This window comes from Micropterus dolomieu, linkage group LG17 (genome assembly GCF_021292245.1).
Source record: "Micropterus dolomieu isolate WLL.071019.BEF.003 ecotype Adirondacks linkage group LG17, ASM2129224v1, whole genome shotgun sequence".
Taxonomy (NCBI): domain Eukaryota; kingdom Metazoa; phylum Chordata; class Actinopteri; order Centrarchiformes; family Centrarchidae; genus Micropterus; species Micropterus dolomieu.
The window spans coordinates 30,560,573-30,587,264 of NC_060166.1; the positions used below are offsets into that span (position 1 = coordinate 30,560,573).

Below are 26,692 nucleotides of genomic sequence, written 5' to 3' on the forward strand. Positions count from 1 at the left end.
TCAGCCAGGGAGCCGACTCAATTACTACAGGATCTCCCAAGACAACGCAAGGCAAATAGACCAATCAGATCGAGCCCCTAGGTACCAGCAATATAATTGTTTGCAAGTGTTGGCTCTGGATTGCAGTTTGCGAGAGATTACTGTAGGGTTAAACCTCACAAGTTGATTAGAATTCTCCTTCCTTCCATCTTTTATAAATGGATCTTTTAAGGAAAACCCTAATTGGAGGAAAATAGGAGCTTGATTCATGCTCTGGTGCTCTAACACTCAGCAGCAAGGAGCCTCCTATGTGTAAGAAGGAGTAGTCATCAGGAACATTGCCAAGAAAAATAAGGCAAGCCATGCTTATCATCAAAAGTTGACATTTTTAAAGATGGCATTGGTATGAGAGTGAGTGGATGGAAATCATTCATTCGAGGTGATGAAGGTTTGGCTGTGGTAATTCAGGCTCCATCTCTTTCCTGAGCAGATGGCAGATGGGGGACTCAGCAGAGAGCATGCCCCACACTCTTGACTGTAACTACTGACAGAGGGTGAGTGGTGTGTAGGAGTGAGGGAGTTGTAAAGCTGGCAGGGCTGCAAGCCAAATCGAAGAATAATAAACCACATAAGGAAAAGAGAAACCAAGAGCAATACAAGAAACCTACTACATCTTTTAACGCATGGAGGCTGCAGCTTACTGTAATATTTTGTAATTTTGCTGGAGCATAAGTAAGTTATAACAACCCCACAACTTTATATGCATCTTTGTGTGATGAGTGTCAACTGGAGGGAAAGTTGATGGAGCATTTTACCAATACCCCATGTAACTTGTAAGAAAAAAAACTATTAAAAAAGCCAGCAGATATGCTACAAACAGATCTGTAGGAAAATATTTTCCCTCTTGCGATTGACCCAAACGTGGCAGGCATTGAATGTACAAGCTATTTGAGGAGACTCAAATTGTTGCTTTTCCATTTTAGCCACAGCCATCTGTAAAAACTTTTTTTACAAAGTACACCCACATACAGTTCATAAAAAAATGACATCTAAAAAGCCTACATTTATATTTATGATACGAACATTTTAAAAATGAAAGAAAAAATGACAAAGAAAGAAATTAAAAAAAAAATGAAAGTTACTTTTGTTGGGTTGGAAGTTGGAGCTCTTTTGACTCTATGAATCTATAATCATACACAGTAAAAGTTACTGGTGTGTTCACACTGAACACACAATTCGCATATAATTGTGAGTTCAAAAACTTGAGCAATGTGTAGTGTGCTACAGAGATACTGATGGGGGTGATTGTTCTTATGTTGTATGTATGATGCTTTGGCAATGTTGTTGTTACATTCATGCCAATAAAGCTAATTTGAATTTGAATTTGAATTTATTGAGCTTTTCTGTTAAGAACAAATTCAGAAGAGACAGGGGACTGATGTGTAAGCCATGAATTAATTTACAGGATCCGGTGCTTTAATAATTACACTTCAGGATACACTGAGGATATTTGGTGCAATATGTGGTTTGAAAACCTGAGAACAATATGTTCCATGAATTAAGTGTATTGCTTTTTGGGAAATATACTGTAAGATAATAAACCACACAATCATATTTGCATAAATCCTTACCACTGTATGTAGAATGCCTGAAGCAATCCGTCTATTTTGGAATCTGCAGAGACTGCAATTTCAATTCCACTCTCAGTTTCTAAGTTAATAGCAGCATGTCATCTTCTTGGATTGCAGACTTGTCTGTCCAGAAGTTTATAATTTGCCAGCCAACCATATAAAATGACATATGAGGCCATATGCAAATGAAATATGAGCAGGACAATTAGTCAAACCTCAAACCATGAACCCTAAGAGATAAGGATAACATTACAAAATGTGGCCTCTGGCATCAAAGATTAAGATAAATCAATAACACAGGAAGTGTAAATCTCAACAGAAATTCTCACAAAGTCTTGAATAAAGATTTAAGCTTGCTTGGGATGTTGCGTAATGCTTTAGCAAATATGTCACAGTAAGAAGTCATCCATCATTCATTTCAATACTTTGACAAAGCATGTCTACACTTGTCTTTTTATTAAAAATGTCTAAATATGTACTCGTATGCAGTGAGTATATAACCGTTACTAACTCCTCAATATGGGCATACTGTAAATTCTGAGGAAAAGGAAATATTTTTAACCAAGTAAGTCATTTAAGATGTGCCAGTAGGAATTCTCCACCCTGCAGGGAGGAGAAACCACTTTGTAGTATCCATCTTGACATGGATACAAGAGGCCTATCTTTCTGTTTCCCACTGACTTTTTAGTCTTTCCACTGTAATGTATAGGTATTATGCAAACTCACTATTTCTATTGGATTAAAGTTCAAAAGCAGGAGTAATCTTAGATCATCAGCAGCAGCCAGCAGTATTCTCCCTGCACTCTGTGTGTATGAGTGAGGCATGATGGGAGCTGTCTTATCAGCAGGGGAAAGGCAACGTTTGGCCAACTCCTTAGTAAAACAAGCTGGGGGAATCCAAAGATAACTGGGGCACTTTGTGGTTCTCCCATCAGATTCCAGCAGCTTTCCAGAGGAGTCTTTCTGACTGACTGACTGTCCAATCAAGGGAACGGGATTCACATGAGAGAACATGCCTTTGTATGTTTATGTATAATATGTTCAAATGGAATAATCTTCCTGAGGCTTTTGGATGCTCCAAAGTGTTCTGGCCCATCTAATGTCCTCACTCTGTGGTCTGAGGGAAAGCCAATCCTGGAAAAGAACAAGCCCGGGATTTGGGTGCTTTCTAATTTTAGAGTTGAATTTCTCAATAGGCCAATTAGAATTGTCATACAAGTATATGATTGACCACTGTGGCTTTCTAGTCCTTGTTCTTACATGTTTGTGGATAATGCAAACACCTACTATCAGTGTGACCTTATTTGCCCAAGCTACTGCTTTTCTATCCATCTTCATTGTGCAGCCATGCAAAAAAGCTCCAGTGTGGAAAGAACTAGTGCAAAAACCTGTGAGTAAATGAATGATGTAGAGCCGAAACCATTGAGGCCAACAAGGGGTGAGATGAAGGCGATGTAGTTTTTAATCATGCTCCCCTTATTTTAGAGTGCCCAGTCAAACAAATCTGTCTCGTGTAGTCCTCAGTGAAACCAGCCAATCCAAATAGGCCACAAATAACGGAGTGCACATATAAATGTTTGCCAACTGGGAAATTATCACACACATTAATCAAACTCTGCATGCACACGTCCTTTCACTGTACCTTAGATGCATAAGCAAAGAGCCAAACGCACAAACACTGGGAATAAAGTCATTGCTCATCACAGTCTCGTGATTTCTGTGGAGCAAAAGAGCAAGTCCAACTTCATTCTGCACTCTGATTATACCAAAATCTTCTTTGTATTCACCAAGACCTTTTTGCAAATAAACCAAGCACAGATGAGCATGCAGCAGTGGCTTCTGTGACTCTGGCCCAAATTGAACTCTGCAACTTCGTGGAATAAAGAAATGTTCAGATTTCTAAATCTCTTAAACTCACATTTATGACGGAGCCTGCTTTTATCTTACTTGAAGAGTGCTGTTACTTAAAAGACCATATGTGACAAATTGGCCAGTTGGCATGCAACAGAGATGGGTTTTAAATGCTTAAGGACATTTTCACACCTATAGTTTGTTTGCTCTGGTCTCAATCAGTTGATGAGTTTGTAAACTTTGAGTGTTTTCCCCTTGGTTCGGTTTCTTTTCACACAGAGAAAAATGCAAGCAAACCAAAATGCATCACTACAAACCATGTGAGTGTCACGATCCCCCTAGTCTCGAACCCTTGGTATATGTATGCATGACTTTTTTTTTTTTTCCCCTTTGTTTGCGGGATGCTTGGTGTGTTTCGTTTTTTTGTGTTTGTCTGTGTTCTCCCTCCTTTTCCCTGCACAGTCGGCGAGAGGAGGCGTGTCCTCGGATCTGGTTCACTCACTCTCACACTGCTCCCCATCCCTGATCACTCACCTGCTCTTCATCAATCAATCTCCTCAGCCTTCTTATACTGCCTCCAACCATCCTTTCGCTGCCACATCGTTGTGTCATTTGTGTATGCACTTGCACCAGCCAAACTTCAAGTAACTTGCTTAGTTGAGTTAGTCTGTCTTTCTGATCCTTGTTAATCTTGTTTCTCTCCGTCTCCAGTCATCTACACCAGCCATCGTTTCTGTGATCCCTGGACCCAACCCTTGCCACTCTGCCTGCCCGTCAGCACCCGCCTCCCGGACGTCAGCTCAAGTTCCCTGCCTGCCCACCACCCTCTCTAAACCTGCTTACCATCCACCCATTGTTCCCTGTAATAAACATCCTGAACTGCTCTCTGTCTCCGGTCTACTGTCAGGATTTCTTAAAGAGAACCCAGAAGCAGACCAGAGGCAAAAAGCAAATTCAGGATGTTTATTACCAAGGGCCTGGGCAAAGGGTTCGAGACTAGGGGGATCGTGACAGTGAGAATGTTCACTCCGCTTATTGGTCAGAAGTGTTTGCGGCAGGAGAAAGAATATACAGAAAGGTTTTCTGGATTTGTGTGTGTCTGTGTGTGTGTGTGTGTGTGTGTGTGTGTATAGTGCAATAAGTTTCCATCCTTAGGGATATGGAATAAAGAGGACAGAACTGCAGCTACTTATAAAAGGTCAGGGAGCTGAGTTCTTAACAATTTATGTCAATCTGATAAGAGATTTACAGCAATATCAAGCCCAGTCACATGCGTTTTCTCCAAAACTTTCCAGAAATTAATTCAGAAATGTCAAATAATCATATGTAATTTTAATGACAGTTTCACAGACATGACCAATTAAGCTGGTAATAGCAGGACTCACACAAAAGCAAGTAGATGTAGCATGAGATAGGTTGATTGAGTGACATGGAGATCATTAAAAGACAGTAAAGGAAAAGAGGAAAGCGTAGGCTCAAAGAAATCAAACAAGTGGGTGTGTTGCAGAAATCTGGACTGAGAGTTGCTTTGAGCTTTCACAGCTGGTGTGAAGCCGTGCACACTCCTCTCCCTCTATTGTTCTGGCATCGCTTCTGAGAAGAGCAAGGCAGAGACCTCCTGAAGGCTTCTTTCACTACTTGCTAAAGTAGCAGGCCGGTCAGAGACTCTATGACATGTCCACCACCACACTAAAAACTGTGACCACACCAGCCGGGTGGAAGGAAGAAGCCCACACACTGTTGACTATTATATCAAAACTCCAATTTGCTACACAGACAGTATTGCCTGGATTCCAACCAACCATATGTGAAAGATTGTGTTGGTAACGCAGGAGACGAAAAGCTGAAATCTTCACTGCATAGTTTAAGACATGTGTAAGGTCTATGAAATGGTGACACTAAATACTGGCAATCTGTGGTCAGAGATGTCTGGCTGCTTTGTGTAAGTGTGATAAAATTAATGAAATTTCAAAAGACTTTCCAGGTGAAACAGAATGGATGTTCTAGAATTATACCAGCTGCCATGTTGTGTTCCTCAGCTTATCTACATATACAGAGCAGGTCTACACAGAGAAAGCCAGAGCAGATATAGTGGTCCACCTAAGGTACTATTACTTGGCTGAAAGACCATGCTATGCTACACTATAATGTGCTGGCGAAACATCACTAGCTGTGAGGTCAGGATAACATAAAAAAGGTCTTGAGATTTAAAAAAGAATGTTGGACTGGGTGTTATATCCTGTATCCTGTGTAATTTCTAGTAATTTTAGTACTTTAAAGTGTAAAGTTAAAAACAACAACTCATAGGCCTGTATAAAGGAGAAAGGGCTGCTAGCATTGCAAAGTGAGTTTAACTTTGGAAATGTTGGCTGGATGCTGATGCTGCAGGAAAGGTCAGGGGGTCATCAAAAACATAAGGATTCACCCTCTCGTGACCATTAACATCCACAGTGAATTTAATAGAAATTCACCCAACAGTTTCTGGAACTCCTTATCATGTGCCAGTGTTGGAAAAAGCCAAATATTGACCTGAAGGACACGTTAGACAAAAGGCCACATAGGTCATGTAAATTCTAAGTGTTGGAGGGATGGATAGACTATTACAACAGCACCACCATGCTACAACCCCACTGCTTTTAGGAAATAAATCCTTTGGTTGGGAGTAAATCTTTCTGTGTGGCCTGCCAAATAAATTCTATTCACAGGAAACACTCACACATACAGCAATTCAAGCGCGACTCCTTTGAATGAAAACTTTACATCAGTTCTCAATTATCCTTTGCATAATTTCTGTTGTAAAAGCCTCAGCAACATTACACTGGCATTGGCAGAGCAACATTTTGTTGATAGTTACAGAACAAACAGCTTTGTAGAGTTGAATTTATTATTACCAATTCAAATTCACAAAACCTCCTTCAGTATCCCTGCATGACTTCACATGAACAATCTATTCCAGATTTGTCAAGTACTTTCACTGTCCAGATGTCCATTAAAATACATCTGCTGCATTAGGGTATCCCTGTGAAACACCATATAACTGTCAGGGTCAGTAACCATCTTAATCACACTGATTTCTCCAAAAATATACAGTTATGTGGCAGTTGCCAAATCATATCATCCAGAACTGTCCTGTGGAAATTAGTTCCAACTGTCCATGTAGGGCTAATGATTTGACCAGACTAGAACTGTAGATGAACACTAATAAAATACATTATGCGTGTGCTGAAGGATAAACATGACAACAGATATTTTTTTACAATAAATTTTCCAGAATTATATGTCTTGACATGAATAAGTTGCCAGTCTAAGTAACCTTTGGCTGCCTTTAGAAAGACTGAGCAACAGGAAAGCAACATGTTGCTGAGTTTATAGCCCCAGCAGGTCCAATTGTCCTAGTTTCTTAGAATGGGACTTTCTGACACAAGGAAACAAACAAGTATTGATTTCTAAATCAAACAGCTTTTTATCTTTCTCTGTGTAGTGCACTGACATAAATGTGGAGGACCTGGGTTAAGAGCAGCAGGTTAGTATGGTGTAAGGTCCAAATATCTGGCAGAGGAACAGAGAGGAGGTAATAGAGCAGACAGGGATATAATGACACTCGGTCCTAGAGTGCAGACAAGGGACAGGATAAGGTTTCTGTCTCTTTCCTTTCCTCTCACACATCACTCACCGTAATTACTACACAGCTGGGAAAAAGTGAGTGAAAAAATTGTGACAGAATTTCTGTGTATGAAGCGGGTAGAAGGTCATTATGTGTGATTCAAAAAAATGTGATATAACATGCAATATACAGTGAGGAAAATAAGTATTTGAACACCCTGCTATTTTGCAAGTTCTCCCACTTAGAAATCATGGAGGGGTCTGAAATTGTCATCGTAGGTGCGTGTCCACTGTGAGAGAAAAAAAATCCAGAAATCACAATGGATGATTTTTTAACTATTTATTTGTATTTATTATATCTATTTTTAGTACTCACTCAACAATTTTGATTAATTTGTTTACATACACAGAATTGCTGTTGTCTTCGTTTAAGATTAGAAAAACCATGACATTAAAGCAGGATTCACAGTATAGTGTTTGGAGGGCTAAGCTGTGCTTAAGTTTCTTCATGATTGTTGGTACATCCCCTGAAATCCAATGCCTGTAATAACTTATTGTAGGACAAAATACTTTAAATTTGCAGCTAATGCTATTGCTCTGAAATAAATGCACATCTGTTGACTAAAAATGTCAAGAATTCCACCCATTAAGTGGCAAAAGTTTTCAACACAAGGTTAAGTTGTGTTTCAAAACTCAATCCCTAATGAAGTCGAAGCTTGGCATTTATTATCATATATTTGCCCTAATGAACCTCCAGTAAACAAGCACCCTGTCAGTGGGTCTGACATAATCTAAAAACATAAGAAATGTAGAGTGTTAAGAATAAAAAATATCTCTTCATTTTAAGTAGAATTCAGTCTTGACTCAAGGTGCTACTGAACCTGTCAGGGTTCCAAAACACCACATGCTTTTTAAGTCTCAAAATATAATATATGCAGGCACTCTTTGTAGTTTGCAATTTAAGGGTTTTTGCAAACTTCAGTTGGTGGAAGTTAGGTGGTCTGATTTTTTTCAAACTTTCATTAGACTTTCTTCTAAAATTGAAGTGTCTGTCTTTCATCTAGACCTTGCATCTGGATGTGTTTAAGCGTCAAACCATTTAAGGAGAAAAGGGTTCCAGAAAAGGCAAAATGAGCAGAGAGGAGAGATACTGTGCAGCTAAAGAAAAAACATAGAGCTAATAGAAATGGAGTGGAAGCTGCATTCAAGACCAGACATGCCATGTTATCTTTCAGCTTTCAAATAATTAATTTAGTAAAAATGACTGCAATAATGATGATAAAAAAGCCTACTGAGGGCAAGGAAGTAGTGTAGATAAATATAAGAAGCTGTTCTATAAAATATTCTTTGTATAGTACTTCTACAAGTAGGTCCTAGGCCATCAAGAAGGAATGTCACTTCAACACTTTGAGAACAACTTGAACATGTTTTAAAAGCCCCCTGGTGTGTACTAACCCAGTCAATATTTGATATGAGCCATGAACAGGTAAACTGAGAGAATTTGATTGGCAGCTCTTATATCTGACTCCTGTAGAAGGACTACATAAAAAAACAAAAACTTCTGAAATTTTATTTCGAATAGCACATGGGTGGAAAGGTTAGCAGGGAGTCCTGGGAAAGGCCTGCATGCCAGACATGTTGCTAACCATGGTGTAGACCCACAGCTGCAGCTGGGGAGGACCACCATAATGTGCTGACAAACTCTTTGCACACAATATCAGGGATAATGTTCAATGAAAGTTTCTTTGACTAGAAAAATAATTATGACAAAAACCCGGTGTGTGTGGCGTTAACCCTTGGCTACCTGGAATGACAGAGATAGTTCAATACCCATCTGAGAGACTGCTGCTTCAAACATTAGCCTGTTTATTTTCCAAAGGTCAAATGGGAGAAACAAACCTACCATTATTTTCTTATGCATGCAGACCACTATGGAAAGAAAACAAAGAGAACATTGCTAGTTTGAGTTATTTGCATTGAAGAATAATCATGTTGATGATAATCTCATAACAAAAGAGATTAGAAGATTTAAAACAAACAAGTGGAGCATGCTTTACCTCAGTTTAATATTTTAATGGATGTAAAATTGTTTGCCATTAGCTGTCTTACAGTTTTCTTTGTTTGTTCAACCTAATGCAAAGAGTAAAAGTCTATATAAATTTTAACATAAACACACTTGGCATAATGCTAGTAAAACAACAATGTATACAATGTATGCACTAACTGCAGTATGAATGCAGCATTTTAAATCAAGATGACACAATGACTGACTCTCAGATGATTCTACATCAGTGCACACTGCTGAGGGTTACAACACAGTAACCTCCAATAAACCCAAATCATCACAAAAATCACAAGTAAAGCCAGTTAAAAGCCTCTGAGACCTGCCCAAGGTCCAGTGTGGGAGGTGAACTGATGCTAGAAGCTTGCTGAGTAGATCCACTCTCACAAGACACCTTCCAGGGAAGATGACCTTGCATCAGATACCCACAGAGTCAGGCCTGTCAGGCTTTTGCTTGGCTCTGATTCAGCCAGTCATCCCTTTCACAGCCATCCAATAGCTGTGCTGAGCTCTGGTCTGCTGAGGCAGGCCAGGCGGTGGATCTCGGGGTCTGGATAGGTGGGAGGGGAGCTAATATGAACCATGTACAGTGTGTGGGGGTGCAGGAGCACTGATGTGGGCTAGGCTAGTGCTACAGCTGCCTGCAGTGGGTGGGAGAATGCCCACTGAGCATGGCATGCACAAACACAGCACAGATGTGGTTGCAGAACCAGATTGTACCCTGGTTCCCAGAGATCCATGAGCCTGTTTGATGAGACTATTCAATGTTGGAGTTTGTCTTCTCTTCTCTGTGCGAGCCAGGTCTACAGCACAGGCTGCTACATTCCTGTGATCAAGATGTCATTCTGTAAATTTGTGATCACAACTAGCAACAAAGAACACTACATTAATCAGTAAAGAACCAGCCAAATTTGCCTGAACCCTGTAGGAGACAGTAAACACTTTATCTTTGACAAGGATTTATTCTCCAAAAGAGACATTCAAAGCTAAAGCTAATTTATGATTTGGTGGTCAGCTAATGAGCAGCGCAAATAACACACTGGAGACATCAGATTTAAATTGTCTGTGTTTGGTAGATCATAAAGCAAATATTTATCTTCTGTTTTATTATTAATTCAAGGAGGATTTAAATTAAAGAGGATTTAGATTAAAATTTAAAGAACCCTCCTCTACATGCACAATCACATACATATGCTGACTATGCTGCATATATGGACACTGAAACAGACATGTAGACACAAATACACAAGCAGTATTCACTTTGTGAGCATTTACATTATTCGTCCTGGGGCACAGCTCAGGTCCGCAGTTAGAGCAAGACTGGGATGGATTGGTCGAGTTTCCCAGCGCAGTAGGGGGAGCCAGATCTATGGTGTTGAAGGTCTCCAGCTCTTACAATATAGCACCAGTAGGGCCCTAATAAAATACCAAAAATTCATCTCTTAACTGCCTTCATCTTTCAGAGGAAAATGGGAAAAGCATTGCACAAGAGGCAGCTTCCAGAAAACACTGACATTTTTAGGTGGCTGATTTTATAGTCACCTAGTATAAAGGACATGTTTATTGACAGTGTCGTACTGCCATTGTAATTTCATTTCAGTTTGCTGGAAAACAGTAATTAACACAGGCAGTTTGGAAAGCAGAGACAGCGTATTTTGTCACTGTGTGTAGTTGCTTATGTTGAGTGTCTAGACCTGTCTAGTCTCATAGGAGGATCACACAAATAAATGAGAAAAAGTTCTATATTTGCCACAACCTAATCATGAGGAATTTTTTACATAAAATGAAGGTTTATAAATTGCATTTTAGATTCAACCCAGTATGTCGTCCATGGTTTTACTGATAGTATTACACAGAAGATCTAGTGTCTTAAAGGTTGGTACTTAAAATAGCTTGACAGAGCCACTTACTTCAGTAAAGCAAAATGTAAATAAATCAATATATCATCAGCAGAGTGCTTACAAGTTCTTCAAATACATTAGGCAGTGGCTCCACTGTGTGACAGTATACATCATTACTCAAGGCAGCTGCTGCTCGCCTTCTCCCCGTTATGATGAAGTTGACAGACTTTCCTGCCATGGTGTGGCTTTGGGACAAATGACTTGACCATAAATCTGCTGCTATGGGGCACCAGAATTTTATTCAATGTTCATTTGGTGAAAACAGTCAACCTTCTCCTAGAAGACTTAAAGCTTCTCTGTTGAAGGCTTGATCTTGTTTTTCAGTTAAATAAAGGGTATTTATTTACACAGCTAAAGGATTACCACAAAGTTTTGAGTTTTAAGTTCTTGTAGTAATGGCATCAGTCCAGAGGAACTGAATCAGTCTCTAATGTTGCTCTATAGCAAGGCGAAGAAGAAGAGAGAGGTGTGGGGGTGGGGGTGAGGCAGGGCATCCGGGTCATGAAGGTCTACTGGAACCATACACATAAACACACCCTGTCACTGACTGATAAACATTGCAAACAAAAATGAAGGCTGTCCAGGCAGCGTTCTGGCGTGCACGCAGTTTCTCCAGTAAAGTCTGTTTAACTGTAAGCCCAGTTCTGAAGGAAGTCATCCCTGGTTCAGACGTGTGTCAGACACATTAAGACAACACGTTTTGGCAATGGAAATGGCCGATGAGCTGAGTGTCTGTTTGGATCTCTTTCTTTTGTTTCGCAGAGTCGCATAATTGCACGTCAACAGACATTCATACTGATCAGACAGAGAATCCTGTACAGATAGACAGATCAGTGTACTCAGACAAACAGGCAAAATGTACTATAACTTTCCAAACAGTTCCCTGCCAACAACAAACAACAGCTGTTCTTCACATAAAACTCTGGCTCTGTCACATGGAGATGGATAGAGGTACTGGCGCTCTGTCATCGTTACACCTTTTATCTTGTTTTCAAATGTGCTGGAAAAAGTGATAATGACATTTTCCATATTTCCACATGTAAAATGACATCACCTCCTAAACTGGAACACTTTCTGGTATGTTAGAGCCTGTCTTTTATTTGACAAGTTCAATATGGTTACTATGTGATATTTGTATGTTTACCATCTGAGATGTTCGCTTTTCACCCAAATTCTTTTGAGTGTCCAAAGCAATAGGTGGGTTTCATTTCCTTGCTAGGATATTTATTTGGATCTCAGCAAAATATTTAGGTGATAGGGTAATTATATTTTATCTTGTATACATGTCGAGTCCCCTCCTTCATGTGATTCATTTCAAACAATCCCTTCTGAGTATACATAAGGTAGTCAGTGAGCACTTCGGTTGTTTCTCAGAGCAAAAGGGATTTCCACAGTAAACATGTACTCCACAAGATTACACTCACGCAAGCTCCTAAAAGGAACACACACAAGTTTGAATCAAACATATTTCATCTATTTGAAAGATAAAAACTTGTTTGGGTTACACAAAAGCTGAGCTTTTGCTAGGACTTCCCCCGATGATCCCCAGGGTATACTCATACACACCTCAAATCTACCTCACACACTACCCGAGAGCACTTATCCACAAGCCTGCGTCTGTTCAGTGATTACATTTCCTGCTTTTTGCTGAGCAACGAGACTGGATTTGTTATCATCAATTGTCTGGATATATGCTTCATTATTAATTGCTTGCCCAGCTGTGCAAGAGAATGCCTTCAGTGTGCATCTGGTGGATAGACAAAATTCTAGATACTTTCAGTTCACGCAAATCACAGAAACAACTACCATTAGTGGTATCAACAATTTTTGTTGAAGACTTGCCCAATGTAAAATGATCTGAAAAAATGGAACATCCTGAGAACCCAGGATATTTTTTCTTGAAAGACATACAGCTATTGAGGTTTTCAAATTGAATTTTTTGATTCTGTAAATAGTGGAGATGGAGTGGTAAAAGTCTTGACGGCAGACATCGCAAACATGAAAGCAAAACTTTCCCCAAAGCTTCCTACAAATAATCTAGATTTATGTGAGCTGATTCTTGATCAAATGGGACTGCTGCTTGATCTCCATGGAAAAGCTCTGTCAATGTCATCAGATTGTGCACATTTTTGTTATGGCTTCAATACATAATATACAAATACACTTACATAAAGGATATTGCATCACTTTCATTATATTTTGCTCTTACCAGATCCCTCAATCAATTGCTGTTTTGTTGCATGCAATAGCTCCTGGTAGGGCCACCCAAAGGAAATTGGTCTGGGATTAGGGGCCAGATTGAGAATGATTTAAAGAACATGTGGTTGAATTGGCTTAACGTTAGAGTCCACTCACCTAAAAAGAAAAGTCTGGGCCAATTCCTCGAGCAAGGCCTACAATAGTAAGGATTGCCCAATAGCAGTAAGGATTGCCCAAAAGAACAACAATGGCTTGTAACAAAGGGCAGGTAAAGTTGGATGGCAGATGGTAGTATTAGCCTTAGTATACTGACCCCTGGCTACAAGTGTGTCCAATTAGGATTCCCTAAATGAATGGGGATATTTTCAATAAAGCTGCAGGGAAGCCAGAGTATGCTCGGAGTATTTGGTTTTCACAAATATGGGAAGTGAAAATGAGATATCCACCATGCAAGCGAAACAAACAACTAAAACTATATGCTACTATAATAGAATTCCTTTTTTACAAAAGAAATAACACATCAAGAATGAATCTCTTGCTTTATGGAAATGAATAAAATATTTATCTGCTTGTCAAAGCCAAGACCTTAATCAGCTGTGACATGCCTTCAGATGAATAGGAAAACTATCCTGAGTGTTTTATTGCCCTCTACCCAATGCATGCTGAGATAGCCTACATGCTCTGTGACCCTGAATTAGACAGTATAGACAATGAATAAGTGAAAATGATATAAGCATACTGTATAAACCCACCTATAGTGTAAATGTTCTAAAAACTTTAACTGGGTGAAAGTATGTCTCCTAATTTCTCCCAAAAAGATGTATGGTTTTCTCATTTCATTCTTGTTTTGAAAGTGAAAACCACATGTGCTCTGTGTGTTCATAAATTTGCTATGTAGCTGGCAAGGTGTTGTGCTTTTGTAGTGCTGATGCTTCTTTGTCATGTACAACAGCATTATGTCTGGTACCTACAGAAACGGCTAGAGACTAGAACGGACTGATTTTCCAGTCGTGAGAGGTTGAGAGAGGTCTCAAATGTCTACCCACCCACATATATATATGTGCGTGGGTTGGGTTAGACAACCCACACAATACTTGATCATGTTTGAGAGTTCATGCATCTGTGTATGTGTGTGTTGTGTGTGTGTGATTTACACAGAAAGGGGTACAAAGCATACCTAATCTTATTCAATCAAGCAGAAAGTTCTGGGTAACATGTGAGGTACTAGGCCACAGGTCAGCCAAACGTCCAGCTGCCCTCCGTGACCTTTGGCCCAGCAACCATCTATTCTGTCTTTCATCTGTTAGCCAGCCACCCGCCACTTGTGTCAGGGAGGCATAGGAGGTTTTTCTGCCTTCATCAATAACCAAAGCAGACAAGTGAATTATAGCGCAGGAAAAAGGAAGGGTAATATAAATCACAGATAAATGGGCACCTAACTTCTCCCTGGAGTCTTTTGTGTTTTTCCACGAGCCAAGTAAATGTTGTTCTGACTGTAATTAAAGACTGCTCTTATGTTTTGAGGTAGGATATTATAGGGCATCTCAAACCAGCAAATGATCTTCAAATAAGCCACAAGCATTAACCCACTTATTAACAAGAGAGTGAAGCCAAAACACAACATTTCGTCTAATTCAACAATTCTGCTCTATTCACACTCTGTCATTTAGATGTTGGAGTTGATGCTTCATTGGCTAGGCTGAAACCCCATTTCCAGAGGTCTTCTTTGTTTCATTTTGTCTCAATTTTGTTCTCACTTGTTCCATGAGTGATAAAAAATGCTAGAACAAGCAGAACAAACTGCACTCAGCTAAAGTGACCCCGAGAACATAGCAGAGAAACATCATCATTTTAACTGAATGTATATATCATGTACTGTACATAGAAGAGGTGAACAGGTCATCATCTATCATCCCCTTATCTGCCAACGCATTCAACAAGTTCATTGTGAACCTTTGCTGTTAGTTGGGTTATGGTAGGATAGTGTCCAAGCAAAACACATGTCATAGTACTAACGTTAACCTCAAATCCTTTCTAGTGTGAGAATAGATAATCGGTTGCCAGCACAGCTTCATCATCATCATCATCATCATGAATACCGTACTCTGGAGAATCCCTCATCATCAGACATACTGTACCTTCAACTGGAAGCCAAAAGATATCTCTCTGCTGATGTCAGTATCTCTCTTACTCATCGGATGCTTTTCGACTCCAGTAATGCTGATACACTCAAATTCTCAAGTCTTTTTTTTAACAATGCGCAACATCCGCTACTTTTATAAAACTGAATGCATGACATTTTACATGCAAATTAAATTTAAAACAGTGGTAAAATCACTGCAAAACTGCAGAACTCAAACTAAATTGACAGCTCAGTTAAGCTTTGAATGACAAACATTCACACTCAACAAACAACGGTCAATATTATTTTGCAAAAATCTAAGTAAATAAATACAATATATTGACCAAGGTACATTTTTCATTAGTCTTAGAGGCAAGATTATTTTTCAAAAATCAGCAATGCTGTGCTCTTTCTCCAACCACCTCCAATCATCTCACAAATACATATTCATTTTACTTTTTATTTTTTCTTCAAGTATCTCCAAGTGCAGTTACCATATGCATAGCATAAAAAATGTGTCTTTTCACTCAAAAAAGAGCCAACACTCAACATAGACAATATACTGATGCATATTTTTCTTACTACTACCTATAAGCAAGAGAAAATCCAATATATATATGTATACGTATATATATATACAGAATAAATACAATTATACATTTATTAATGGTTTACAAATTAAAATTGAAAAAGCATATTTCATGCTTCATTAATGTGCACCTTGCCATTTGTAGAATAGTATGATTACATAAGGCCCAGACTTATCAGACCTAACCATGTGATGTTAATCCTATGTGTGGTTGAGAAACTCATTACATTCTTGTGTCTTGTAAATGCTATGGTACAGTTAAACAAGTTATTTATAGTCATGCACAATAGTCTTTTAAACGTGCCCATAATAGTTAAACAAATAAGCCAGTTGAAGCAGTATTATATATTACACAGGAATTGAATGGGTTAATGTATCATATCCTGCTGGGAGACCCTGGACACTAAACTCTGTGACTCTCTTTTGAGCGCTTTGACTTTACACCCCCGTGACAATGGCAGAAATAATAATAGATTTATCATACAGAGTTGAATGTGTCACTGGGTGTAAGGACTGCTTGACGTAACAGACACAACAACAGTCAAAGGTCACAATTTCTCTGCCTTCTTCTGCCTGGGGAAAGTGGAAGATGGCAGCAGTGTTATGATGCAGTCACTGTCCCTCAAACAAAGCACAGTAAAGAAGGAAGAAAGACTAAAGATCAGACATGAACTACAGCAGGCCATTTTAACAGCAGCAAAAGTTAACTTTAAACTGAAAGTTGTTTACGTTAATAGCCAGAAATCATAAAAAGCTATGCTGTTTAATCTTGTTTACCAACCTATCTGTGCTGTGATCACTGATACTGATATGTGAAAGGTTACCAAAGGCCAAACAGTCCAGCTTTTTTGGGATGGAGTACTAGTTTGCAGCTATTTAATGAGGCAGTTTAGTATTGTAATGTAATAATAATATCATTCCTCACAGGTTGACAGACTGTCCATTCATAAACCATGAATTTGGGTAAATGTGGGCTTGTGAGTAAAGAGAGTGTGAGTTACTTTTCTCTAGCAGCTTCTTTGATGTTTTAAAAGCTTGAAAACATTTTTGATCAAATGTCCTTCTCCTCAAAGGTATATGGTCCTAAACTGACTACAAATAAACCCTCATATGGTCCTTACATTAGAAGCAAAGATTTGAACAGATTATCTCTGCACCTGTTACATGAAAAATGGCCTAAGCATGTAAGAGGCTGTTTTGTACTTCTGAATAGCCTAATCCTGATATAAAACTTTCAGTATATTTCAAGCTCGATGTTAGTGTAGAAGTTGAGGCATATCGTCATTTAGAGATAAGAGCAGTCACAGAGATATTTCAGTATAGGTATACAGGTGAGGTCATGAAATCAGTATAGTAGATAGAGAAAGGACAGAGGCCTTGACCAGATCAAAGAGAGGTGTAGGCTGTTTAATAACAGGGGCTACTAGGCTGTTCAAGTCCCGTCGTAGGGAGGATAAGCTGTCCAAACGACACATGCATCTGTGTCTTAAGTTTCTGGTGCCTTTCTGAGTGGGACTAGAGCCAAGACGAACACAGTGAGGCTACCCTGGGGTCACTGGTTTCATGGGTAGTGGATGAGCTGGTGCGAGTGGCAGAGCAGCTCTAAGCCAGCCAGACAAAGGAAGAAGTGCTGAAAGATTAACTAAATAAACAACCCAGTGAAAATAAACTGCAGATGGAGATTTTGCTTGAGATAAATATAAAGTAAGAGAGATGTTTTTCTATTTGCGACATAAAAGAAGAGGGTCATTAAACTATTTTGCCAGCCACTAAAAAGGGAGCATTATTTTTCATTTGGTATGTCTCTGTTTCCAGCAATAAGTGATGTATTTAATTATTGAAACTAAGCAGGGGCAACTACTCCAGAGCAGAGTTGGTTTTGAGGAGAAGATAAATGTGACCCAGTTCAGCATAACAGTAAGATAGCAACTGTGAAGGAGAAACAGACGGCGCACATGGCACCCCTATGGTGCTGATTAACCCTGCCTTATGACACAACAGTCTTCATGAAAACATTTCAGCTAGCATTACAGATCACATGTTGTAGAGTATTGTTTGAGATATTAAGGCTTCAGTGTTGGTCCCAGCCATTATTGTACTTCCTGGTTTTGGTTTTCAGTAGGAAATCATCAAATTTGGGATGTGGCATGGAAAACCTCTACAATTCTTTCAAACTGTGGGACTCAAGACTCATTTAAGCATCTTGCTCACATGGCAGGGTAGCAGAATTATGGTTTGAACTCTATTATGGTTTAAAAACTGCTGATGTCTACTCTTTATTGGAAGCACTGGGATTGGAAAATAAAGCCACATTAAAGAACACCAACAACGCACATGATAATACATAACCATTATATGACCGCATACTTAAGGTTTCAGTCTGAGGTTCTTTTCTGAAAATTGAAGTGATTTGTTTTGATGTCCTCTGTTCTGTTGTATTGATTTGGGTCTAGAAACACAGGCTGTAAACTGATCTGATATCTTCCATTGTAAAGAATTTCCATGATTATGAAGAAAACATAAAACAGTAACTTACATCTGCCAGTCATACTAATATGCACTGTAAAGGGGTGCATTGTACGATGAGGCCACGAGCAAATTCAGTACCCTTTTACAAAGAAAGGAAACAGGGAAAAAACTGTGGGGAAAAGTAAGCCAAAGTCTAAGAAAAAACACTAATCCTCCAACCCCCTGTTCCCAGTTTCCTCTGAGGCTGGGGCCTTCCAGGGCTCATTCAGCAACAACTATACAATGTTTTCCTTCCCTTTAACAGATTACATCAGCACACTAGAGTCTATTCCCTTCAATTACAAATAGTTGCAGTATCTAACAAAAGTGTCTTTAACTGCAACTGGTGTGAGGGGCCCTGGCTTTCATAGATCAGCATGATGGCAGAGGCATACGGGAGAACACAAAAAATAACCAGAGATAACACAGGTCATTGCAAAGAGCTACTAAAAGACATATTATCTGCATGCATGTATTGCAGATGCATTGGAAATTCTCAACTGTGAAACGCTGAATCCACTAATCCAGCTGGACCATGCACATACAAGGCTTGCAAACATTTCAATAAACGCCTGAATGTGGGGTAATGGGGGATTAGTTGCGGCTTTCATAAAGAAACCCTAGGCTATGTAGGCTGTTTAAGTGTTAATAGCAGAAACGAAAAATGGAACAAAGAAAACATATTGTAATCCAAAAAGCCAATGGAAAATGGGGACTGTGGATTATTGGCAAGTCATGGGATCTCACAAACTTTGCTTCACCAGTATAACTTAAGCTCATTTGATGGGTTAAAGATTCAGATGTCACATGACAGCTTCTTGGGGGAGAAACACTGGCTCTGTGTGTAGCAAAACAATAAGCAGATCAACTCCTCAAACGGATTACATCTAATTTCAGAGGGCTAAGGCTCCGAGAGGAGAACTAATTAAAAAGTTGTTGTGTTGCTACTCTCCTCTGACACATATTAGTATCATAATATACAAAGCAGAAAACATCATGATTTTGACACAAGAGGACTGAATGAAACTCTGACATGGTCACCACCTGTGGCATAGCACCAAGTTTCTGCCCAGCATGATAAAATAGGCAGATGTTCCTGATTTAATGTATGACACAATATGCAGTGATAAAATATCCAGAAAAATTCAAATTAAGCCTCAATCTCTGATCTGTCTATTCACAGAAGAGTGTGTGCAAGTGCAAAATATGACCCAAAAATATCTACTCAAAGCAAAAGCTTCAATCAGAGATCAATAATTAATGAGATATGATATCAGTATCCATTTGCACCATGTGAATATAATAATTCACCATGCCAACAAGCTGTTTAAGTGCTTGTGGATGATGATTACTGCCTTTTCTTTTAGCCTCATTAAGCAGTTTTGTGGGGAAACATTTAGCTCTTTGCCAAACATTCGTTTTGGAGATCAAAGCCTTTGTTTTAGAGATATTTCACCCTTGTTCTGCACGCTGTGTGGCCTTTGGTTAAAGGTTTAAAGGACAACACTGTTGGAAAACACACTTCACACATTTGAAGTCTTATTATTATGAATTGACTTAAAACCTTTTGGCTGACCAGAGACTGATTTTTTGGTAAGCTTTTCTTTGTTGGATAGTTCACTGCCGTTTGAGGTGGATTATTTTTTTTTTTTAAATGAAGTCAGGATTATTTGTAGACATTCCAGGAAATCTTTAATGGCAGAATGAATCTAATTTCTCCACATCGTACAACCCGGTACCCAGAGTGCCTAGTGACAAATCTTAGGACCTATGTTGTAAATAATGCTTAAGTTAACAAAGAACAGATATTGCAGAGATGTTTAAACCTAGTTCTAAAAACTATTTTATAATCTCCTCAACTTTATACTTTTTTCAGCTGCTTTCATCAGTCATGGTCTCTTAGATCACTGTCACTCCTGAGACAATGACTAGGCGGGTGAAGGGGTGGCTATAAGCTTTCCCAGATCCAACCTCAGCCGACGACTATGTTTATGAGGTGCTTTTGAAATGTGATGATGTCACACACCGGCTGTGAAAACATGTAGGGCGGTCGTTCCATTGGCCCTAATGAGAATATTAGCAATGAACATCGAGCAGTGAGGAAATGTGCTTAAGGAGAAGGCGGCAGGAATCTGAGTGTGTGGCCTGTTATCACTCCCCCCTCTGTAGATGTAGTATCAGAGATGGGTGATACCAGACGCTTTATGAGCTACTTCAAGACAAACTCTGAACAAACTGATATAGTAAAGCAATTAGATGAAAACATCCCCTTAAAGAACATACTGTACATTTGTGCAAGGCTAAAGCACCAGAAAATATGAAAGCCGCCCTCCTTTGTATGTATGATGTAATAATTAATTAGGTGAGAGCTAACCTTTATATCCAGTAACAGCGCAAAATGGTGATGGTGCCTTTCATGAATTCTTGGATAAAGTCCATGACAGGAAGACCCACAATGATGTTTACTCTGGATACCGCAAGGCAAATAGAGTAAGAAATACTTGGCCTGGTCATAACTCAAGTGTGGGTTTACAGTACTATTTAATAGTGATTTGCCATCAGATTTGTGAAAAGATGTAATATGATGAATATTTTATCATCCCTAAATGAGGAAACTGTTATTATTTTTTCACTAATGGTTGGTGTTGCAACAGCAGGTGGGGAAGCTGACCCTAAATCAGCCTTGAAAAGTGACTTCAGCATGGAGCACTGAGTATCTTTCACGTCTTATAAACAGTACAGTATGGTCTATGTTGGTTACATCTCAGACACACAGTAAGTACATGTATTTATTTAAGGATCTTGTAAATCAGACAGCTTCAAGAGGATTATATCAGTAATCAAAGATAGATAAAGTTTACATTTAACCGCAATATTTGGGTTTACTCTATTTACAATTCAGTGAGCAAGGCACATTAGCTGTAACAATTGTTTATCTTCCAGTGACTATGACATGTCAAGGAGAAGAAACAGTTTCATATCCACTTTGATCTTTTAAATTCATAGCATGTAGTCTTAAGCCCTTTTCAGATGTGATTATTCTTATAAAGGGAAGCAGGAGGATAACATAATCATTGCAGAACATTTAATCCTGTCCAAATCCTAAGTCACTTTTATACATGGTTGCAAGAAGAAATCTGGACTTTGTGTTGGCTTTGTTATTTTACCTGCTTACATTAACCCTTACCCACGCTTAATTAGGTGGAGTTCCCCTTCGAGGGAACTCGAACTGCATTGGTGACGACACTATGGGAACACCTCTGGGCGTGGCAGGGCTGAAATCATGAATGAAACTACTCCAATCCTATTAGCGTTGCTAGAACGGTAGCGTGTGACGGCGTAACTGGAGGCGTATATAAGCACGCCGGCACACCGGACACATTAGCTTTTTTCTATTCAGCAGGCACTCTGGCATGTTTGAGACTACGAAAGAAGTACAACCACGAGAGGAAATTTCTTACCTGGAAGGAAGTCTGGCAGAGGAGATGGCTGGTGAGTAGTTCAGGCAGTGTGTTTCCCATGCCCGCGCTACATCACGGCTGGGGACACTCATGCCCTGTGTGTGGCTTGTCTGGGGATGCCGCATGCGGCCACTGCGAGGCCCTGCCCCTCAGGGTGCTGAGGTCCCGTGTGGCTCTCTTTTCCGAAGACGGCCGGATGCGCTCTCCCCGCGACGTCTCCGAGGGCATCGGGACTGCCGAGGCTTTTTCCCGTTCCTCGTCTTCTGGCTCCGACTCCTCTCTTCCACGTTCAGGAGCCCGCTTCTCGGCTTCTCCCGCTCGAGGAATGAGTCCGGAGAGGCTTGCACAGTCTGATTCTACGAGTTAGACGTGCTTAGCGTCATGGAGGATGACTTCCGGGAGCCGGGCCGACTTCATCAGTCTGAGCCCAGCTATGACGAACTAAAGGTGGGCCGGCAGTAAACTAAATGGGCGTTTTCTGTGGCACCGCGCGCCGCCCCCGCGCCGGTCCTTGCCATTCTTTCCTGATTTACACAATGAGTCTGGGTCTGGGACTGGACCCCGACTCAGGGGCACCGCAGTCCAGACCACCCCATAGAATCTGAGGGGGCGAACCCGGAACTGCAGCCTGTAGCCATCCACTACGGTGCGCAGGACCCACGGGGAAATGTTCGCAAGGCCTTGCCCGGGGGCATAGAACTTATTTCCCCGCCGGTCAGATAGGCCGGTTCTACAGCCAATACTTCACAGTTCCCAAGAAGGACAGAGGGTTGCGTCCGATTTTGGATCTGCGGTCCCTGAACCAATCTCTGAGGAGATTCAGGTTCAGGATGCTCACCATCCCCGCCATCATCAGTCACATCCAATCCGAGGATTGGTTTGTCACGATAGATCTGCAAGACGCTTATTTCCACATCTCCATCCGTCCCTTTCACAGGAAGTTCGCCTTCGGGGGCGCGGCGTACCAGTATCGGGTTCTTCCGTTCGGCCTAGCACTCTCTCCCTGCACGTTCACCAAATGCACGGATGCAGCCCTGGCCCCGCTGAGGCTCCAGGGCATCCGCATATTAAACTACATCGATGACTGGCTCATCCTGGCCCAGTCTCGGGAGTTAGCGGTTCGGCATCGAGATGTCGTCCTCGCCCACCTTCAGCGTTTGGGGCTGCGTCTCAACGCGAAGAAGAGCGTGCTAACGCCCGCCCAGCGGACTACGTTCCTAGGGGTGGTGTGGGACTCAATGACGATGCGGGCCCACCTGTCTTCCGCACGCGTCGTGTCCATTTTGTCCTCAGTGACCAGTGTGCAGTTAGGCCGCGCCATCACTGTAAAACACTTTCAGAGGGTGTTGGGTCTCCTGGCAGCAGCGTCCAGTATAATACCTTCTGGACTACTGCACATGAGAGCCCTGCAGTGGTGGCTAAAATCCAAGGGATTCTCCCCGAGGGGAAATCCGCTCTGCCTGATACGGGTTACGAGCAGGTGCCTTCGTTCCCTGTCTGTATGGAGGAAATCTTGGTTCCTGTCCCAAGGGCCTGTGTTGGGAGCGATCTGTCGCCGAACAATTATTTCGACGCCTCACTCACGGGATGGGGCGTGGTCATGGACGGCCGCTTTGCGAGAGGCTCCTGGCAGGAGCATCTTTTCTCCTGGCACATAAATTGGAAATGTTGGCGGTATTCAGAGCTATGAGGAGTTTTCTGCGCCCCTCCGCGGTCGCCATGTCCTTGTCAGAACAATACGGCAGTGGTTGGCTATTTGAATCACCAGGGGGGACTGCGCTCGTGCCCGTTATGCAAACTGGCACATCAGATCCTCCTGTGGTCCCAGCAGAGACTGCTGTCCCTCAGAGTGATGTACGTCCCTGGGACCCAGAATCAGGGAGCAGACCTGCTGTCGAGACAGGGGCTGAGGCCCGGGGAATGTAGACTCCACCCCGAGGTGGTGGAGTTATTATGCGAAAGGTTCGGCCCCATTGACGTGGACTTGTTTGCATCTCGAGAGACTACGCACTGTCCCCTGTGGTTCTCCCTCTCGCCCCCAGCCCCGCTAGGGCTGGATGCCATGGTGCAGACGTGGCTGAGGCTGCATCTGTATGCCTTTCCCCCAGTCGCTCTGCTCCCGGGGGGGTCTGGAGCGGTTCCGTCAGGACGGCGTCAGCCTACTAGCCCCGTTTTGGCCGGCACAAGTGTGGTTCTCAGATTTAATATCGCTCCTGGAGGGCCCGCCCTGGAGGGCCCGCCCTGGCAGGTCCCTCTGAGGAGAGACCTGCTGTCCCAGGCGGAGAGCCGGATCTTTCACCCGCATTCCACCCTGTGGCAGCTGTGGGGCGCAGTTGCTGGAGGCGGGCCTAACGGCAGGAGCGGTCGAGACACTACTCAGCTCTAGAGCCCCATCCACGAGAAGGATGTACGGCCTGAAATGGAATGTGTTCGCCACCTGGTGTAGAGAACGGGCAGTGGACTCAGTTACCTGCTCGGTAATTATGATACTGGAGTTCCTCCAGCACCGTTTCTCCGCGGGCCTCTCCCCGTCCACGCTCAAGGTGTATGTGGCTGCCATTGCAGCATTCCACGCCCCTCTGAGTGATGGGCCCTTGGGGAGGCTTCCACTGGTCATGTGCTTCCTCCGTGGAGCCCAGAGGATGAGACCCGTGACTCGTTCCAGGGTTCCCACCTGGGACCTGGCAGTGGTTCTTGAAGCGCTGACTGAGGCCCCCTTCGAACCCCTGGAGTCGGCTGAGGCCAAGCACCTGACCCTTAAGATGGCCTTTCTCCTCGCTATCACCTCTCTAAGGAGGGTGGGGGATCTCCAGGCACTTTTGGTTTCTCCTCGATTCCTGGAGTTACACGTTACCGTTCTAGCAATGCCAATAGGACTGGAGTAGTTTCATTCATGATTTCAGCCCTGGCACGCCCAGAGGCGTTCCCATAGTGTCGTCACCGACGCAGTGTCTCATTCCCCTTCTCGGGGAACAAGGGTTACATCCGTAACCCGAGACGATGTATCTCTTCTGTTTGCTATCTTTTTTTAGTAGTTTAGTGGACTTTGCCGTTATAGTTTGTTATTTTTCCATTTTATGTAATCTCTTCACTCATTTTTAATAAGACGCATTTAAACAACTTCATTTTCAAAGATGAAATTAAATTAAATTGATCAAAAGAAAACAGTGACAACATTTTATCAGTCCATTATTTCTGTGTCATATGCACGTTTAGGCCCAGGATGTTGCTATAATATATCTTCTTGACCTATGTTACATTTGAGGTGGTGAAGCCTATTCAAGATTTACATATAAAAAATACATACAAAAGAACTTTGGTAAGACCTATGGTTGTGAACATATGTGCCACTAAAAACACCACACCTGCGAATTATTGTTGCCTTTCACTGTCCACCACCAATGTCATCCTCTATTACAAAGCAATTTATGTTTTCCTGGAGCGTATTTAACAGTTAAAATATTCTCAGGTCATTAAAACATTTTGACACCAAATCACAATTTCACACTTGGGGAGGGGTCACTAGCTAGGAGGCTGGATAGCGAAAGGTAGCGAAAGGTAGCTATAGGTTGCGATAGTAGCTCTAGGTGCAGTACTATACATAACCTAAAATTATGAGGCTACATCCCTCCAGATTCTGGACCCATTTGTTTATAGTATGTTTTCCGGTTGGAATCTGTGAAATGATAAATGCTTTACCTCTAACTGACATTTTTATGATGTACATTTTAAACAGTACTGTAGGTCGTGGCTGGGCTGTACATGCTCTTCCCACTCCAACTGTGGTGTGAATTAAAAATGACCACCAAGGGAATAAAACCTATTCACTACTCCCATCTTGATGGTGTTGGACACAGAATGTAGAGTTCCTGTAGTAAAAACCTTTTTTTCACACCTTGTCGGGAAAACAAAAACAAAAAAAAGGTTTAGGCTGAGCTATGACAGGTCATTGTCTGGTCTCACAGAAACCAGTGAACTGTGAAAGTTATTCAAAGCAGTTGGAAAAACTTTCTTAAAAGAGAGCCACCACACATTATTACACCCATAAACTTAAACTTATACTCCATAATAATAACATTTCCACAACATATTAAGATTTATGCAAATTATGATAAATATAAGAACTGCTGTGCTCTGGTGATCCTGTTAAAAACCGCTAGGCATGACCCACGAACCACATACTCTATAACCATATGTAGTTTCCCCCACAACAGACCCTTTTACTCTGGGGGATTAGGACCTTTCCTATCACACAAGCCTACTGGAGGGAGACCAAAGAAGGACTAGAGTTCCTCAAAGGGGAAATTAAAGTCTATTCCTGTGTTTATGCTGATTTATTTTAAAGTCAGATAAAGAGGACAAAACAATGGAAGCAAGATGTTGATTTTCCCACATATTTAAAAAAATGTTACTCTCTCAGTATCCAAGGTCAAAGCTACCTTTTCTGTTTTTGTTCACCAGCACTGCATAAATGCTCACCCCTTTGCCTCGATCAAATTTCAAATCCTTCACAGACGCACATCTTATGAAATGCTCTTGCACTAGAAATTCACTTGTATGGGCAAGCTGCCCAGGAACTGTGGTCGCAGTACTATGGAGCGAGTAGATCATTTGTCTTTGAGCAGTTGTTCACCTCCCTAAATACAGATCAAACTATGAGTATCTTGGGAGTCAACACCAGTCCAAAACGAAGACTGTCAAACGCCCACAAATTGCTACAATGAATAGGGATCTAATTAATTTGTTACTTTTCCCTATAGATTGTACTTTTCAATGACTATGAAGC

The 26,692-nt window shown here is 41.3% G+C and overlaps 1 protein-coding gene across 1 annotated transcript in view; it reads right to left on the bottom strand.

Moving 5' to 3' along the window:
• LOC123986463 (protocadherin-16-like) overlaps positions 1-26,692 on the bottom strand; it is an 82,354-nt gene that overhangs the window by 22,146 nt on the left and 33,516 nt on the right. The gene's annotated exons all lie outside the window — the stretch shown is intronic.